The sequence below is a fragment of the Balaenoptera borealis genome (assembly GCF_965194805.1).
Source record: "Balaenoptera borealis genome assembly, chromosome: 10".
NCBI lineage: Eukaryota > Metazoa > Chordata > Mammalia > Artiodactyla > Balaenopteridae > Balaenoptera > Balaenoptera borealis.
The window spans coordinates 69,791,884-69,798,160 of record NC_138874.1 but is presented as its reverse complement, the minus strand read 5'-3'; the positions used below and the strand labels follow the sequence as shown (position 1 = coordinate 69,798,160).

At 47.3% G+C, this 6,277-nt stretch overlaps 1 long non-coding RNA gene across 1 annotated transcript; it reads left to right on the top strand.

The window, feature by feature from the left end:
- Nucleotides 1–679: 679 nt before the first annotated feature.
- Nucleotides 680–5,907, top strand: LOC309635985. The gene is made up of 2 exons (XR_014249143.1): nt 680–3,334; nt 3,891–5,907. It is a non-coding gene; the product is annotated as an uncharacterized lncRNA (long non-coding RNA).
- Nucleotides 5,908–6,277: the final 370 nt, after the last annotated feature.

Below are 6,277 nucleotides of genomic sequence, written 5' to 3'. Positions count from 1 at the left end.
CTAGTCCAGAGGAGGGGGCATGAGGCACTGTGCAGCAGGTGCAGCTTGGACCTCACACCCAGCTGCCCCCACCCAATGTCTTGGTGTGTTCTGAGACCCCTCCCAGCCTTAGTACCCCTGTCCATAGCTCTGAGCTGCCCCTCATCAGTTTGTCTCATAGACCAAAGTACACAACAGATAAACAGTCATTCCCTCAGTATCCGCGGGGTATTTGTTCCAGGCCCCAGCACAGATATCAAAATCCTCAGATGGTCAAGTGCTGTAGTCGGCCCTCTATATCTGCAGGTTCCACATCCTTGGATTCAACCGACTGCTGATCGTGTATTAAGTTTGCCATCTGTGGTTGATTGACTCCACACGTGTGGAACCCACGGATACAGAGAGCCGACTACACCACCATGTCACACACAGCATTTGACCCTGTGGGTCATGCCCTCACGCTTCTCCGCCCAGATTTTAAAGACGGGCATCACTGTCTACTCCCCCCAGCCTGAGATCCTGCTGCTTAGGGCCTGGAAGCCTTGGTTTTACCTTCTCTGCCCACCCGCCCCCCCCACTCCAGTTACAGCTTCAATTTGGGATCTCACTCACTGGTGAAGAGGGTGGGGTTCTGCTTAGGAAGACTCAGACTGTCCTAAGCACCCCTTTCCAGTGGGGTCTCTTTCCCAGGGTCTAGCAGATGGCTGGCCTCCTCACCATACACAGCCTGGCAGGGGGATACGGCCAAAAGGGGGCATGTTGGGGATTTGTTTGCTGAGACCACCACCCACTCCTGCCCCTGCCCAGGAATTAGGGCCCCTCCTCCAACATCTCATGAATCTTCCTCTTATTTCCTTTTTAGGGAAGTCAACAGAGTTCCAGGAAGGGATGAGCTATGTGGGGATATACTGAGAGCTGGTGCCAGATCCAGGACTCAGACTTGGGGCTCCCAGCCCCATGAGCATCAGAGAGCCCCCCTAGAACCTCACTGCAAGTGTTTCAAGGATCCCTGCTTGGAGGTGTCAGCAGATGTGTGCCATGCTGGATGCCCGCAGATGCAGCCTGACTGGACCTGCCATTAGAGTCTCTGAACATCACCCTGGCCTTGGCCCCTTGTCCAACTGGTCGCCTTCTTCCATTTGTGGCTGGTCATGGCAGCTCTCCTGGCTGCAGTGGCTGCCGGGGGAGAGCCCAGGATGGAGAGTCAGACAGGAATGACAATCCCAACACCCCCGCATATTCACTGGTTCTGTGATCTCACACCCAAGCTAAACCATCCCTCTCTCTGGGCATCAATTTCCTCAACTGCAGAATAATTATTCTTACCTCACAGGACTATAGGAAAGAGAGAGTTTGTTTAACTGTTCTGTAGAGTCTTCTTGCTGCTATCAGTCATTTGATCAAATATTTATCGAGCTCCTCCTTTGTTCTGGAGATACAAGATAGGACTGCATGGGGTGGGGATGGGAGTGGAGTTTGTTGATTGCTTTGGTAGAGAGAGGAGGCGCTTGACTTAGGACCTCATGGGCCAAGTGTCATTTCCTGAGACTCAGACCCTGACAGAAGAGAAGCAGGTATGGAGGGCTCAGGAGTTCAGTGGGGTCATGCTGGGATGGGTGAGACAGCAGGTGGAGAGGCAAGTGGCACATACAGGACTGAGGTTTGGGCTTCCCCAGGAGGTCTGGGCATCATGGGCACAGGGGTCCCTGAAGTCACAGGAGTGGATAAGGTCTTTAGGGAGAATGTGGAGAAGAGGACCTAGGACCCACCTGTGAGTAACCAGGTGGCAAAGGACTGAGAAGGAGCAGCCAGAAAGGAAAGAGGGAAACTGGGACATTGCTGTGACCTCGGGCATTTAGAACAAGGAGCTTCAACGAGGTAATGGAGCAAGAGCCACTGGAGTCAAGGGGGAAAATGGAAGACAGTGCTTGTGCAGGCAACTCTTTTAAGGATGGCCGTAAAGGGGAAAGGAAAAAAAGGTGTCACTTGGAAAGGGGTGTGGGATCAAGAAAGAGATTTTTTGGTGTTGGTGCTGTTTTTTGGTTCGCTTTTTTTTTTTTTTTTTTTTTTTGGCTGTGTTGGGTCTTCGTTGAGCCTGGCCTTTCTCTAGTTGCAGCAAGCAGTGGTTACTCTTCGTGGCAGCGTGCGGGCTTCTCAATGAGGTGGCTTCTCTTGTTGCGGAGCACGGGCTCTAGGCACGTGGGCTCAGTACTTGTGGCTCATGGGCTCTACAGCACAGGCTCAGTAGTTGTGACGCACGGGCTTAGTTGCTCTGCAGCATGTGGGGTCTTCCTGGACCAGGGCTCGAACCCGTGTCCCCTGCATTGGCAGGCGGATTCTTAACCACTGTGCCACCAGGGAAGTCCTGGTTTGCTTTTTAATATGATGCATCATGTAGCGGGTTTCCTTGATTTCAAGAAACAGAAAACAACACTGGTTAAGTTAAGCAAAAAAGGAACTTGTTGGAAGATTGCAGAGAGCCCAGATGGAAGCTAATGCAAGAGAGCTGGCCTTGGTTCCTCAAGACAGGAGCCAGGTGAGTGCAGACCCCAGCAGCAGGGGCCACCCCACCATCTGGAAGGAAGGATTTCAGTTGTTTGTCTTTCGTGTGCCTCTCAACTTGAGATTTAAAGAACCAGGGGATCAGGAGCTGTTTTGACTGAGCTAAGGCCACATGCCCTCTGTCTTTGGATGGTGAGAGGAATACCTGGCCAAATGCATCTCTAGGAGCATCACACAGGACCCACCAGGACCGCACACACAAGGCATTTTCCCCAGAAGGAGGAATGGAGACTGGGTGGCCAGACACAGACAGATCACTGCACACTGTAACAAACTGAGTATATTTGACAGTGGAGAAAAGGGCCCATAGAGAGGGAGTGGATGAAGAACAGGAAAGAGTGGGAATCACTGCTGGCGTAAGGTCCCCAGTGGGATCCTGAACGTGGTAAACAGGAGTCAGGCGATTTCTCTGTGTAACCAGAGGGCAAGAAAAAATGATGGGGTAATACCTAGGCAGGGCACTAGGTTTGGAAATGGAAGTTTGTTGATTTCTGTTTTCTTGTCTGATGGTTCTGTTTTCTCTGTGTAATAAAATGCAAGATCATGTGCTGAGACAGACAGGGGAAGATGGAAAGGTTGGAGGGGCAAGGAGGGAGGAGGAGGTTTGACATAGTTATTGCAGAAAGTGGAAGAGACTACTGGCCAAAGAAATGCCATAGAAGATCACCAAGAAATATTGGGGGTCACGCAAGTTTGGAACCAGAAATCATAAAGAAAGAATCTTCATCAAAGAAAAACAAGTTTTAGCTAAGACTCACAGTTATGAGAGAATTAGAGAGTGAAACTTTAAAAGGTGCTTTTGCAATAAATATACCAAACAAAAATAAAACTAGTTTTCTTAGTCTTTTCTTACTATCCCTTAACTGCAGCTTCCAGAATAATATTAAGTAATATTGGAATAATCACACTTCTTGACAGATTCCTAAATGTGATGGGAACTCCTTTGCTTTTATGCCTTCAATTATGAGATGAACTGTTGGTTCAAGACAGACATTCTTTATTATGTGAACAGCATATTCTTATGACACCTGTTTTCAGCTTTTACCAGAAATAGTTGTTGCACCTTTTTAAGGGCCTGCTTATTCTCTAAATTATGACATACATTTTTTTCCTTCTACTTAATGAACTAATTATAGAAACAGATTTCCTAGTATGAAGTTAACCTGAAACTCTGTTTTGGCAAAGTAAATTATACGTTTAACGTACTATTGGATTATATGTATGGCAATTTATGTAAGATTATTACATCTATACATGTGTGTGCTCATTCTGTGGTTTTTCTCTTTTGGAAAAATAATTAATATTGTAAAATTAAATAAAAAACTTCCCAAAAAAAAAAAAAAAAAAAGGTGCTTTTGGGACTTCCTTGGAGGTCCAGTGGTTAACACTCTGCACTTCCAATGCAGGGGGTGTGGGTTCAATCCATGGTCGGGGAACTAGATCCCACATGCCGGGTAGTGTGGCCAAAAGATAAGAATGAATGAATGAATGAATGAATGAATAAATAAATAAATAAATAAAAGGTGCTTTTGACCCATCTCCACTTAACCAACTTGTGGAATGAGTCAAGGTCCCCATTTATTCAGTAAAGATGGTGAACAAAGCCTTCTGGATGCTGGTAGCCAGGAGGACACACTTTAGCTGGCTGGGCACCTCTGCTCCCCCAGCTGAGTTGCTGGCTTACCAAGAGTCAGTTGAGTTTGTATACAAACTTACTTATTCCAACCATATGTGTTATCATTATGCAAGGTAATTAAACAGCACATGAACCAATGGAATATGAATATGAAAAGAAAGTTTTGTTCCTGTGAAAACTGGGTTAAATGCTCTGGAAAGCGAGTCATCAAAACTGCTGCCAGTTAAGTGTGGGAAAGGCAACTTGAAAAAGCATAAGAAGAAAGTCATAACAATCTAGACAAATTCTGAATCAGATTGCTCCCCATCTGTCTCTGAGTTAATTAACTCGCCTATTAACCAATCATTGATCAGAACTGAACCCTGAGTAAAAGGGCTAATGTTTAGGCAAAGAAGAGAACTTACTGAATCTAGCTTCGAGCATTGCAAAATTCAAAGGCTCTGTCTCTCGCACTCCTTCCCTCTGATCCCCTCTGGGTTAGAGTCATTCTTACCTGCGCTCTCTCCCCTTGGGAAACAAGGGTTGCTGGCAGCCCCAAATCTATATCCTCATGTCTCTGGATCCACAAATCAAATCTTACCCTGCTTGACAATCCTGGGCCAGGGGGAGGGAGCTCTTCGATTGGCCAGCCTGTGTCGTGTGCTACTCCCGGGAGGGTGGGGACATTGTGCTATGACTGACAGTCCCTCCAGGGTCACAGAGGGCGGTGAAGATGCAAGATGCTGTTGCCAGACTAAAGGGAAAGTGACATTGAGCTAGCTCAAAGCACAGTGACCACTGGGGCAGCAACTCTGGGAGTCTCAGAAAAGGAGACGCTGAAAGTTTGAAGGTGTCAGTGTGTCATTGCCTAAGGAAGAGAGAGCTTTGACTATGTTGAAAGGTATGTGCTTGTTTTTCAGACAAAAATATCCCTAGAGTGTGAGAGACTCCTCTAGCCATAAGATCCATGAGTGAAAAGAACCTCCTGGAGAGAGAAGACTCCCTGGGACCTGGCATCTAATAGATGCTCGCTGAAGGAACAAAGGAAGGAAGGAAAAGAGGGAGGGAGGAAGGGCTGAAAGGTAGTTTACCCAGGAATACCTATTACCACCTCAGTTTAGCCCACAAACATTTTACTGAGTCCCTAATAAGTGCCAGTCCTCAAGGCCTCTGTGATGGGAGATTCAGGGACAGCAATGACAGACACACAGACAGACAATTAGATCATGGTGATTAAAGGAGGCGGAAGGGGCTGGGGCACAAGAGTAGAGAGCCTATAAATAGACCTCTGTTGCTTTTTGCTCCCCACAATCCATCCCCCCATTTCATTTGGAGGATCGCCCCAAGACCGATATTGCTGGTCATCCCCCAATATTTATTCTCCCTTTCTCTAGTAATAGAACTCCTCTAGCCAAGAACATGACTACTCAGAATAAAAGCCACATTTCCCAGACACGGTGCTGCGAGGCCTGCCAAGGGCCTAGGTTGTGTCCAGTGAGATGTTAGCAGAAGTGATGAGTGCCATTTCTAGGTCATGCCCTTCAGAAAGAATGTGCCTCGGGACTTCCCTGGTGGCACAGTGGTTAAGACTCTGCGCTCCCAATGCAGGGGACCCAGGTTCGATCCCTGGTCAGGGAACTACATCCCACATGCATGCCACAACTAAGAGTTCGCATGCCACAACTAAGGAGCCCGCCTGCCGCAACTAAGCCGGTGCAACCAAATAAATAAATATTAAAAAAAAAAAAGAATGTGCCTCGCCCTTTCCCTCCTCACTTGATGGGATGAAGTCATGGCATTAAGCCAGTCTGTACCATTCAGATGAGGGTAGGGCCCTAGGGATGTCAGAGCAGCAAGCTAGAAGGGGCCTAAATCCCAACACTGTGCATGGCCTATCAGCCCTGGACTATTTATGACCGAGTATCACATGAAAGAAAAATTAACCTCTAGCCTATTTGAGCCACTCCTTGGGGTGGGGGCTGTCTTGCAGAAGGAAAGCCTATCTATTAATTAACAACAGTCTTGACCTGGAAGGGAAGTGCTGCAGGTAACGACACTTAAAATATGTTCTAAACACATATCATTGCAGGCTGGAAAGCTGGAAACCCATGTTATGCACAC